General features: G+C 56.1%; 1 non-coding gene across 1 annotated transcript; it reads left to right on the plus strand.

The window, feature by feature from the left end:
- The first annotated feature begins 3,641 nt into the window (after window positions 1–3,641).
- On the plus strand, window positions 3,642–3,827 carry LOC112061425 (U2 spliceosomal RNA). Its single transcript, XR_002890248.1, has one exon. It is a non-coding gene; the product is annotated as a U2 spliceosomal RNA (small nuclear RNA).
- The last annotated feature ends 8,436 nt before the right edge of the window (window positions 3,828–12,263 follow it).

Here is a 12,263-nt window from a genome sequence, read left to right on the forward strand (position 1 = left end):
TGGCAGGCCACCTGGATCGAGGAACTCCAAACAGCTGCCTCCTTCGCGGAATTCGACCCGCTCATCGACAGGCTCACCCATGAGCTGGCCACAGAGATTGCCTTCCGGAGAACGCCGAACCAGGAGACCACCCGGCCTGCCCCCAGACGGCCCACCCTTCACCGTGACACCAACATGAGGGGAGCTAGAAGGAGGAACGCCAGCCGCCGCTACGACCCAGCAGCGGCCTCGAGGATCCAGAAGCTGTACCGTACGAACCGCCTCAAGGCTGTGAGAGAGATCCTCGACGAGCCCCCGTCCTACTGCACGATTCCGCCCGAACGCCTCCACAACTACTTCCACGGAGTGTTCAGCGGCGTGCCCAGGAACGACGCGCAGCGCCCGGAGTGCCTCCGCCCCCTGCCCCGCATTTCAGACTCCGATGACCTGGAGGCCGACTTCACCCCCAAAGAGGTGATGGCCAGGCTCTCTAGAACCAAGAACACAGCGCCCGGAAAAGACAGCATCCCCTACAGCCTCCTCAAGAAGCGTGACCCTGGCTGCCTTGTGCTCTCCAACATCTTCAACCTATGCAAGCAATTCGGCCAAACTCCCACCTCCTGGAAGAAGGCCATGACCGTCCTTATATACAAGAAAGGAGAGCGCGACGACCCCAGCAACTGGAGACCCATCTCCCTTTGCTCCACAATGTACAAACCATACGCCAGCTGCCTGGCAGCCAGGATCACGGAGTGGGCGACGTCCACAGGAGCCATCAGCCCCGCCCAGAAGGGCTTTATGCCGTCAGAGGGCACAACTTCCTGCTCCAGACTGTCTTCCAGACAACCAGACGGGCGCGAAAGCAGTGCGCGATAGCGTGGCTCGACCTGGCTAACGCCTTCGGGTCCATTCCCCACCACATCTTCGACACACTCCGGGAGTTCGGGATGCCGGAGACCTTCCTTCACCTCATCAGGGAGCTGTATGAGGGCTGCAGCACCACCATCCGCTCGGTGGAAGGGGAAACCGCCGAGATACCTATCCACAGCGGCGTGAAGCAGGGTTGCCCCCTCAGCCCGATCGTCTTCAACCTCGCCATGGAGCCGCTCCTGCGGGCGATCTCCAACGGCGCCGACGGCTTCGACCTACACGGCGAGAGGGTGAGCGTCTTGGCCTATGTGAACGACCTGGTCCTGATCGCAGACAACCCCGAGAGGCTCCAGGGCATGCTCGACACCATCGGGAGAGCCGCGGACTGGGCGGGACTCCGCTTCAACGCCAAGAAGTGCGCGTCCCTCCACGTCGATGGGAGCGTACGGGACTCGGTACTGGCGACGGAATTTCTTATTCAGGGGGAGTCCGTCATCCCCCTAGCAGAGGGGCAGGTGTACCAGCACCTCGGGACGCCGACGGGCTTCCGCGTCCGGCAGACCCCCGAGGACACCAGCCGGGAGATTCTACAGGATGCCACCAAGATCGACGCATCCCTGCTGGCCCCATGGCAGAAAATCAACGCTCTCAACACCTTCCTGATCCCCCGCATCGCCTTCGTCCTGAGAGGATCCGCCGTGGCAAAGGTGCCTCTCAACAGGGCGGACAACACCATCCGGCAGCTGGTCAAGAGCTGGCTGTCCCTGCCCCGGAGAGCCAGCAACGAGCTCATCTACATCGCGCACAGGCACGGAGGCGCCAACGTCCCCCGCATGGGAGACCTATGCGACATCGCGGTCATCACGCACGCCTTCCGACTCCTGACGTGCCCTGACACCAAGGTGAGGACCGTCGCGATGACTGCCCTGCGCATCGTTGTGGAGAAACGAATCGGCAGACCTCCCTCTGACTGAGACGTGGCCACCTTCCTGAGTGGCTCCTTGGACGGCGAGTTTGCCCGAGACGGTGGCGACATCGCCTCGCTGTGGTCCCGCTCCCGCAATGCCACACGCCGACTGGGGAAACGACTGGGCTGTTGCTGGGTATGGAATGAGGAACGACGGGAGCTGGGAATATTGGTCCTGCGGATCGAGTCAGAGGACAACACCATCATCACCCCCGGAGCCAGAGGCGTGCTCGAGAGATCCCTGAAGGCCACCGTCCACGCGCTCTACATAGACACCCTGAAGAAAAAAACAGACCAGGATAAGGCCTTCGAGGTGACCAGCAAGTGGGACTCCAGCAACCATTTCCCCCCCACGGGCAGCTTCACCCAGTTCGCCGACTGGCGGTTCATTCACGGCGCCCGGCTGAGTTGCGTCCCCCTCAATGGAGCCGTCTGCCACGGGAACCGGGACAAGCGCTGCAGGAAGTGCGGGTACGTCGCTGGAACCCTATCCCACGTCCTATGCAGCTGCAAGCCCCATGCCAGAGCCTGGCAACTGCGACATAACGCCGTCCAGGATCGCCTGGTGAAGGCCATCGACCCACGCCTGGGGGAAGTCATCGTTAACCGCACCGTCCCTGGCACCGACAGCCCGCTGCGCCCAGACATGGTCATCACGGACGAGGTCGGAAAAAAGGTCATCCTGGTCGACATAACGATCCTGTTTGAGAACAGGACCCCAGCCTTCCCTGAAGCCCGAGCCCGCAAGCTTGAAAAATATGCCCCCCTGGCTGACACCCTGCGGTCAAAGGGCTACGAAGTACACACCGACGCCCTGCTTGTCGCGGCCCTGGGCGCCTGGGACCCATGCAACGAGCGAGTGCTGAGGACTTGTGGAGTGGGCCGTCACTACGCATGGCTCATGAGACTCCTGATGGTCTCAGACACTATCCGTTGGTCCCGGGACATCTACACAGAACACATCACCGGCCACCGCCAATACCAAGAGCGAGCTGATTAGACCTCGCCCACCTGCAAGGGAGAAGGGACTCGCTAACCCCCCCTCCCCCCACTGGGCCTTATCCCCTGAGCCCCGAACCCACCCAACCTCACCGGCCACCGCCAATTCCGGGAGCGAGCCGGGGAGACCTCGCCCACCCACAAGGGACCTACCAACCCCCCCACCCCCACCCCCCCCGCTGGGCCCCGAACCCACCCAACCTCACTGGCCGCCGCCAATGCCAAGAGCGAGCCAGGGAGTCTTCACCCACCTACAAGGGGGAAGAGATCCTACCCCCTGAGCCCCAACCCCATCCAACCTCACCAGCCGCTACCGGTGCCGAGAGTGAGCCAGGAAGACTTTGCCCACTCGCAAGGGGGAAGGGACCCATATCTTCCCTCCCCCCCCCCCCCCCCCCGCCCCGCCTGGGCCCTGAACCCGCGCAACCCTATCGACCACTGCCGATAACGAGAGTGAGCCAAGGGGACCCTGCCCACCCGCAAGGGGGAAGAGGCCTATTAACCCCCCGCCCCCCCGCAGGGCTTCCTTCCCCTGAATCCCAAACCTACCCAACGTAACTGAATCCCACCTTGTGAGGGTCGCCCCATCACCATCGCCCAACCCACCTTCTTGTGCCCATGGCTATTTGTACCTCATGTGTAGATGATTGACCCTCACCGAATATCGACTGTGTCTTGATCTCGCCCACCGCCCACCCTCCCATTGGGGACACTACAGTCCGTATGTATTATGTGTGCTGCCAACCCCAAGATAACAACATCCCCCCATACTCTGTATGTTCCCCCAATGATTGACAACTGACTCCTCAAATCGTTTGTACCGTTTTTATTTTTTAAATATTCTCTAATAAAAGGTAAATCTGTTCTTATCAGTTTAATATCTGATATGTTCTCGAGGTGAGAACTTTATATTAAACGGATTTTTGGAACAGGGAGATGGAATAGGAGCTTGCTCCTTCCACTCCATGCATCAGCCTGGTATTGCAGTACTTCCAGGTGTGGTGCGCCTCCCTCCGGGGAGAACATGGTTGTTCAAAAAATAGAAAAAGATCTTTTGGGATCTATCTGTGCTCAGACCGTTTGACTGTTTTGTATGTTTTTTTTTTCTGATGGGGGTTTACCTACTTGAGCAGCTGCTTTTTTCATTTCTATTCTACTCTTTCATACATTTTTGAAAAGATTGGTTCTCACACGTTATGGAAGTGGGGGCTTTGGGTCACTGTCTCTCAGCGGTGTTACCCCCCCATAGGAGAGAATTGTTCCATTCCTTTCCCCTTGTGAAAATATTCCTGTTAGGCAGAGAGCAGGATGAGATCACATGGAGGAGAGAGGACTGTTCTAGGAGCTCCAGGATCCAAGCAAAACAAGTGGTAAAACTCCCACTGACTTCAGTAATACAAGATCAAGCCCTTAGAAGAGGACTGTGAGTCCCAGGAAGGATGCAGGGGGTTGGACTAGATGACCTCTGGTTTGCAGTCACAGTTTTTTTTTTTTTTTTTTTTAATGGAGATATCCCATCTCCTAGAACTGGAAGGGACCTTGAAAGGTCATCGAGTCCAGCCCCCTGCCTTCACTAGCAGGACCAAGTACTGATTTTGCCCCAGATCCCTAAGTGGCCCCCTCAAGGATTGAACAACCCTGGGTTTAGCTAGGGTTACCATATTTCAGCGAGCAAAAAAGAGGACGGGAGGAGCCCCGCCCTGGCCCCGCCCCTGCCCCTCCCACTTCCCGCCCCTGCCCCTCCCACTTCCCGCCCCCCCTGACCTCCCAACCCTCCCCCCGTTCCTTGTCCCCTGACTACCCCCTCCTGGGACCCCTGCCCCTAACTGCCCCCCAGGACTATCTAAGCCTCCCTGCCTCTTGTCCCCTGACTGCCCCAACCTTTATCCACACCCCCACCCCCAGACAGACCCCTGGGACTCCCACGCCCCATCCAACCACTCCCCACCCCCTGACAGCCCCCCCCCAGAACTCCCAACCCATCTAAACCCCTCTGCTCCCTGTCCCCTGACTGCTCCGATCCCTCTCCCCACTCCTGCCCCCTGACAGCCCCCCCCAGAACTCCCAACCCATCTAAACCCCTCTGCTCCCTGTCCCCTGACTGCTCCGATCCCTCTCCGCACTCCTGCCCCCTGACAGCCCCCCCCAGAACTCCCAACCCATCTAAACCCCTCTGCTCCCTGTCCCCTGACTGCTCCGATCCCTCTCCCCACTCCTGCCCCCTGACAGCTCCCCCCCAGAACTCCCAGCCCCCTACCCCCCCCGCTCCTTGTCCCCTGACTGCCCCCTCCTGGGACCCCTGCTCCTAACTGCCCTCCAGAACCCCACCCCCTACCTAAGACTCCCTGTTCCTTGTCCCCTAACTGCCCCCTCCTAAGACCCCCCTCCAACTGCCCACCAGGACCCTACCCCCTACCTGTACCCTGACTGCCCAAAACTTTCTCCACTCCCCCCAAAAAGCCCCCCCCCGTTTCTTGACTGCCCCCTCCAGAACCTCCCTGCCCCTTCTCCTGCCCCCCTTACCCTGCTGCTCAGAACAGGGTGTTGGGCTCTGTGCGAGCCGGACACGTGGCTAAGCTCCCCAGCACAACAAAACCCGGTCCCTGGCCCTGCACAACAAAACCCGGTCCCTGGTCCGGACTGGGTTGCAGGGGAGAGCTGCCCTTGTATCAGCACAAAGTGCTCTCGCTCCCGTTTTGCTAAGCTGCATGGCAGAAACCGCTCCCAGTTGCAAAAGGGGAGGGCTGCACTTTGTGCTGAGACACTTGCTCAGAATGCAGGGCGGAGCTCCTCTCCAGCTGCTCCGGAGTCCAGCCTGGGACTTTCCTGCAGCCCTCCCAGCCGCTCGCTCTGCTCTGCCGGGGGAGGGGGGAAATCCCGGACATTGTGAGTGCTTTACAAATTCCCCCCGGACGCTATTTTTAGCACAAAAAGGAGGACATGTCCGGGTAAATCCGGACGAATGGTAACCCTAGTTTAGCAGGCCAATGCTCAAACCACTGAGCTATCCCTCCCTCTTCTAAGGGCTTGATCTTGAGGACTGTGAGTCAGCACTGCAAATGTTGCCAGCAAAGGACTTCCCAAGAACGATGGCTTGCACGCAGGCAGGTTTCAGAGCAGCAGCCGTGTTAGTCTGTATCCGCAAAAAGAACAGGAGTACTTGTGGCACCTTAGAGACTAACAAATTTATTAGAGCATAAGCTTTCGTGGGCTACTGCCCATTTCTTAGTGTGAAAGCGCAGAGTTCCCGAGGTGACTGAGGGGCATGGGGGGGGGGGAGTGGTTGATGGGTGCTGCTGCTGCTGGGCGGTGTGGGGGTCTCTTGTTGGCTGGGGCAACAGGAGCGTGGGGGGGGGGTCCCTAGCTGCTGGGGCAGTAGTGGAGTGGTTGGGGGGTCTCCCGGCGGCTGATGGACTGCGTAGGGATCGTTCGGCAGCTGGAGCGTCGAGTGGCGGGTGGGCGATTATCTCAGACTCTGTGGCAGCTGGTAGGCGGCGGGCCTGGGTCTCATCTGCTGGGGCGCATCAGGGAGCTCCACGGACGTTGCGTGCATTGGTGGCTGGAGCACAGGGTGGGAAGCTTCCGGCCGCTCAGACGGTGGCAGCTGGGGCAGGTGGTGGGGGTCCCCTGGCTGCATAGGCGGCAGCGGCGCGGTGCAGGAGACCCCCAGGGGCTCAGGCAGCGATGGCTGGGGCAGATGGTGCGGCTCCCCATGGCGGTCGAGCAGCAGCGGCTGGGGAGCGGGGCTGGGGTTGCCCGGCGTCCCGAGGGGCGGCTGCAGCACGCCACGGGGCTCCCCAGGCCGCTCGGGGAGAGGCAGCCGGGGCATGGGTCCCCCGGCGGCACCGGCGGCCGGAGCGTGCCACGTGGATCTCCGGGCTGCCCGGGGGGCAGTGGCCAGGGCGTGGGGCAGGGGTCCCCCAGTGTCCCAGGTGGCGGCAGCGGTCGGAGAGCGCCGCAGGGCTCCCCGGACTGCTCGGGAAGCGGCAGCCGGGAAGCGGGGCAGGGGTCCCAGAGTGACCCGAGCAGCGGCGGCTGCGGCGCGCCGCAGGTCCGCTCGGGCCAGAGCGACCAAGGAGCAGGGCAGGGGTCTCTCAACGGCCCCGGCAGCAGCAGCCAAAGTGCGCCGCAGGGCTCTCCTAGCTGCCCGGGGGGCAGCAACCAGGGCGCGGGGCAGGGGTCACCTGGAGTCCTGGGCGGCGGCAGCACACCGCAGGGCTCCCTGAGCACGCCGCATGGCTCCCCGGACTGCTGGGGAAGCGGCAGCCGGGGAGCGGGGCAGAGGTCCCATGCCGGCCCGGGCAGGGGCGGCGGAGGCCAAGGAGGGGGGCAGGGGTCTCCCGGCATCCCAGGAGGCGGCGGCAGTGGCCGGGGAACGCCGCAGGGCTCCCTAGTCCGCTCAGGTAGTGGCAGCCAGGGAGCGGGTCCCAAAGTGGCCCGAGCAGCAGCGGCTGCGGCGCGCCGCGGGTCCGCTTGGGCCAAAGCGGCCGAGGAGCGGGGCATGGGTCTGGCAGCGGCCCCGGCAGCGGCGGCCAAGGCGCGCCGCAGGGCTTTCCTGGCTGCCCGGGGGGCAGCGGCCAGAGCGTGGGGCGGGGGTCATCCGGAGTCCCCGGCGGTGGCGGCAGCATACCGCAGGGCTCCCTGAGCACGCCACATGGCTCCCCGGACTCCTCGGGAAGCGGCAGCCGGGGAGCGGGGCAGGGGTCCCACGCCAGCCCGGGCAGGGGTGGCGGCGGGCAGGGAGTGGGGCAGGGGTCCCCTGGTGGCCCTGGCAGCGCCAGCCAGGGCGCGCCACGTGGCTCCCTGGGCTGCCCAGGGAGCGGCGGTCCAGACGCGGGGCAGGGGTCCCATGGCGTCCCGGGCGGCGGCGGCTGGAGCACGCCGCTGGGCTCACCGGGCTGCTCGGGTAGCGGCAGCCGGGGAGTGGAGCTGAGGTCGCTCGACGTCCCGGGTGGCGGTGGCGGCTCGGGCACGCCGCAGGGGTCCCCAGTCCACACATGGGGCAGCGGCTGGGACGCAGGGGTCCCCCGGCGGCATGGGCGGTGGGAGGGCTGTGGGAGAGTCTCCACATGTGGGTAAGTCCTGGGGCTCTCTGGGGCACTTACCCGGCATCCGGAGCAGCAGCTGGGCGCCGGAGGGTTTCCCAGGCGGCTGGGATCCAAGGAAGCAGTCCCCTGGCGGGAGGAGCAGCAGCTGGGCAGCGGGGTTCTCCGGCGGCCGGTCCGTGATAGCCGCATGGTGTGCCGGGCACCCTGCAGCTGGCCAGCTGCGAGGGGCTTTCCTGGCGGCAGAAGTACGGCAGGGCAGGCTCCAGGCGGTTGCAGCTGCTGGTCGGCCGGAGAGACTACCGGCGCAGGACCATGGCGGGGTTGTTGTACTTAAAAGTACTGCACAGGATCTTTTTAGGGGGAATAAGGCAGAACGCCACATTTATTAGTAATACATGTATTTATTAACACTGTATTATATGCATATAATATATTACACTTACACACACACAATCAAACACACTTTGTATTGTTGTTACCAATTAGTTGCTCCCCTTAACTTCACTGGCCAGGTGAGTTAGATGGGGGAGGGGGTGGAGCCGGGCTTTTGCCGATTCGGATGGATGCTCCCATGTTGACAAGACGAGACCCGGGGTCCTCTGCAAGACACCTTACTTTTATAGCAGCTTTTTTCTTATGCAAATTTATACCAGATTTAAACTCTGTGTCTGTGTCCATTGGTTCTTTGTGCTGCTTTCTTTTGAGTGTTCTCCCAATGCTGCAAAGAGGGTGTTTTCAAAAGAAGGTGCTTGCTTTTAACCCCGGAGGCCATGGGTATGTCTGCTTGTTTTTAATGAGCCCACTTGACACGTTTTATTGTTCTTGGGTCTGGCTCCCAGCCCCTCTCCAACAGTTGAGGCTGTCTGGAGGTGCTGCCTTTCATGCCTTTCTTATTTACACCTTATTTATTTAACAGGGCAATTGATTAAGAGTGGGGCGGGTGGGGGAGAGCTCTTGTTCTACTGCTAGCAAAAAGAATTTTTTTTTCTATCTTATTTTATCCTTAGGGGCTATAATATTATACCAAGGGCAATGCAAAGTTTCTAAATGAGGCTTTGATACAAAGTCCCATGAAAACAGAGGTCACACGTGGGTAGACCCACCACAAGGTTATATGAAGAGGCACAATGTAAAGTCATATGAAAATTATCAGAGATTGATCTACATTGTCCCCCTTTTGACCTCTCAAGAACAATTCTTGAGTGGTCACCATATAAATCTTTTGTATTTGTTGCAAACAAACCAAACAATTATAACCAGGTGAATATAACTAAAACCATTACAATTGACTAAACACCAGATATAACATAAACACAAATGCAAACAATTATAATTATAATAATTGGAAATACAACAAAACCATTACCATTACAATAATTGGGTACATTGACAAACAAAATGAGGCCCAAGTTTGATGCTGCAATAGCCATCAAACAATAAAAGTCACTGAGGTCAGGACCTTTTTAAGCACACACAACAAATAAGATTTTGTAGGAGTACCACAGTTGTTATGCAAGGTTAAGCTGATTTGGACTTAAACTAACATTTAGTTGCTAAAATGTTGTAGAATTTCCTATTTTTAACAGTTGTTTTTAGAGGTTTCTGGGGACCTGAAAGATGGGGCCATACAATTATGGGCCAAGGTTTTACAGGTTATGGGGGCCCAAGAACTACCCTTTAGGGCTTGGGGAAATAGAAGCAGAGTGCATAGAGGAAAGTGTGGAATTAATAATAATACAAGCAAATGTAACTAACAATACAAATATATCAAGAACAAAAATTAACAACAAAATGATTATTAGAGAACCTGACAAAACAAAACAAAATAACCCTGATGCACTGGGGACCAAAGTTTTTTGGACACAAGGGGTGATTGATAATTTGGATGGAGATGGGGTAAGTAGAGAGAGGAAAAGACATTTACCCTGTCTAGTGTAGTATCCCCTTTTTCTTTGGACCCAATGCTAGCACAGGACACCACTAGAGACAGACACAGAACATGCAACACAGAACACGGAACACAGACTTTGTCATGACACTATAACCATGGTATTTTATAACTCTTCAGCTGGTACCAGCTCTCCTGATGTTCTGGTTCAGAGCCTGAAAGATAGAAGCTTGGAAACAAATTAGCACAGTGCTTTCACCCTGGCAGAACCTGCTTGGTTTTTGCCACAGTGTGTTTGGTACTTGGGGCTGCACAAATGCAAATTAAGTGGTGCATTTTTTGTGAGTGTAAATTCTTCCTTTTTTTTAGTAAAAGGGCGTTAACACTTCATTTAGAAAAAAAATTTTGTTTTAAAATCTCCAGCCATTTTGCCATGGCCTGGAGATCTGAGGCAGAAGCAGGCACTGTTGTTAACTGTTTTAATGGCATTTTGGCCCTGGGAGGAGGAATTTACCCAAATATTTCAAATATCCCCCTTTCCAATCTCCAGAGGGGTCCCAAAGGTCTGCCCCCTTCTGGGGTCTCAAATGTTTTTTCTCCTGATGTTACTGCTGCTGTAAGATTTGAGAGTGCTGTTTTAACTTTTTGTACCCAACTTTATTTTTAGTTTTTTTATTTATTGCTTGCCTGGGCCCGATCCTGCTTTTTTAAATAAACAGTTTTTTTTCATGGGCACAAGCCTTGTTCCATTACAAATTTAGCAAGGAGGGTGGGCTTTCCAACTAACCCCCACCCTTCCTGGTCCCATTCCTTAAACATTTTTTTTAAAATTGTGAAATTACCACAATATTACTTACAAAAAAACAATACAAAACAAAAAAACAAACAAACATAAACCACACTACACTGCCCAAACTCCTATATCCTTCAGAGTTTGGTTTAACAGAACAAGATTTGCATCTTATGTTTTTAACCCACTTTGGGCCAGAGGGAGAGACACTAAGCTTCCCTCTGTATTGCTCGGCCTGCTACCACCGAGGGTTCATACACCAATTATACAAATCCTTTCCCGGATCAGAGTGAGAAACACTAAGTTTTTATCTTTAGCTCAGTCTTGCTACGGATGACGGTGTATGTACCTCTATAACACAATTAAAACCTAAACTTTTATATTCTCCAGAGTTTGGTTAATTAACTGAAAGTTTACGCTCTTTTTTCTGTAGTGTCAGGCTTGCTAAAGCTGGCGGTGTGCACACCAGTTTTATAATAACTGTGGGTTCTATGCTTGCTCCCCCTTCCGCATTCTCCACCAAAATGTTGTACTTAAAAGTACTGCACAGGATCTTTTCAGGGGGAATAAGGCAGAACGCCACATTTATTAGTAATACATGTATTTATTAACACTGTATTATATGCATATAATATATTACACTTACACTCACACACACACACACACACAAACACACTTCGTCTTGTTGTTACCAATTAGTTGCTCCCCTTAACTTTACTGGCCAGGTGAGTTAGATGGGGGAGGGGGTGGAGCCGGGCTTTTGCCGATCCGGATCGATGCTCCCATGTTGACAAGACGAGACCCGGGATCCTTTGCAAGACACCTCACTTTTATAGCAGCTTTTTTCTTATGCAAATCTATACCAGATTCAAACTCTGTGTCTGTGTCCCTTGGTCCTTTGTGCTGCTTTCTTTTGAGTGTTGTCCCAATGCTGCAAAGAGGGTGTTTCCAAAAGAAGGTGCTTGCTTCTAACCCCCGAGGCCGTCGGTATGTCTGCTTGTTTTTAATGAGCCCACTTGACACGTTTTATTGTCCTTGGGTCTGGCTCCCAGCCCCTCTCCAACAGTTGAGGCTGTCTGGAGGTACTGCCTTTCATGCCTTCCTCATTCACACCTCATTCATTCAACAGGGCAATTGATTAAGAGTGGGGGGGGAGAGCTTTTGTTCTACTGCTAGCAAAAAGAAATTTTTTTTCTATCTTATTCTATCCTTAGGGGCTATAATATTACACCAAGGGCAATGCAAAGTTTCTAAATGAGGCTTTGATACAAAGTCCCATGAAAACAGAGGTCACACGTGGGTAGACCCACCACAAGGTTATATAAAGAGGCACAATGTAAAGTTATATGAAAATTATCAAAGATTGATCTACAGGGTGACCTCGCTGTGGCTGAGGAGCGGGGTGGATGTTCCTCCTCTCCCTGATGTCCCCTGCAGGCTGGTCTCGGGATGCGGGAGCTTCCTGCGGTAGCATCTGGGGGGTCTTTCCCCCACTCCCTCTTTTCCTCTGCAGCTGGTGACTTGCTGTGGCTTGGAGACCCCTGAGGTCTTTCTCGGGAAGCGCCCTGAGGACCACTCTCGGTAGAGTTGGCAGTGGCGGGGCCCGGTGGCATGCTGGAGTAGAGGCCAGCAGTATGGGCTGAGTTTTAGGAGCAGTAGGATGCATTCCCACTGCTTGTGCTTAGTGTAGCAGATTAGTACTATATAGATCAAGGTAGCGGC

The sequence above is a fragment of the Chrysemys picta genome, chromosome 20 (genome assembly GCF_011386835.1).
Source record: "Chrysemys picta bellii isolate R12L10 chromosome 20, ASM1138683v2, whole genome shotgun sequence".
In the NCBI taxonomy this organism is placed as follows: Eukaryota; Metazoa; Chordata; order Testudines; family Emydidae; genus Chrysemys; species Chrysemys picta.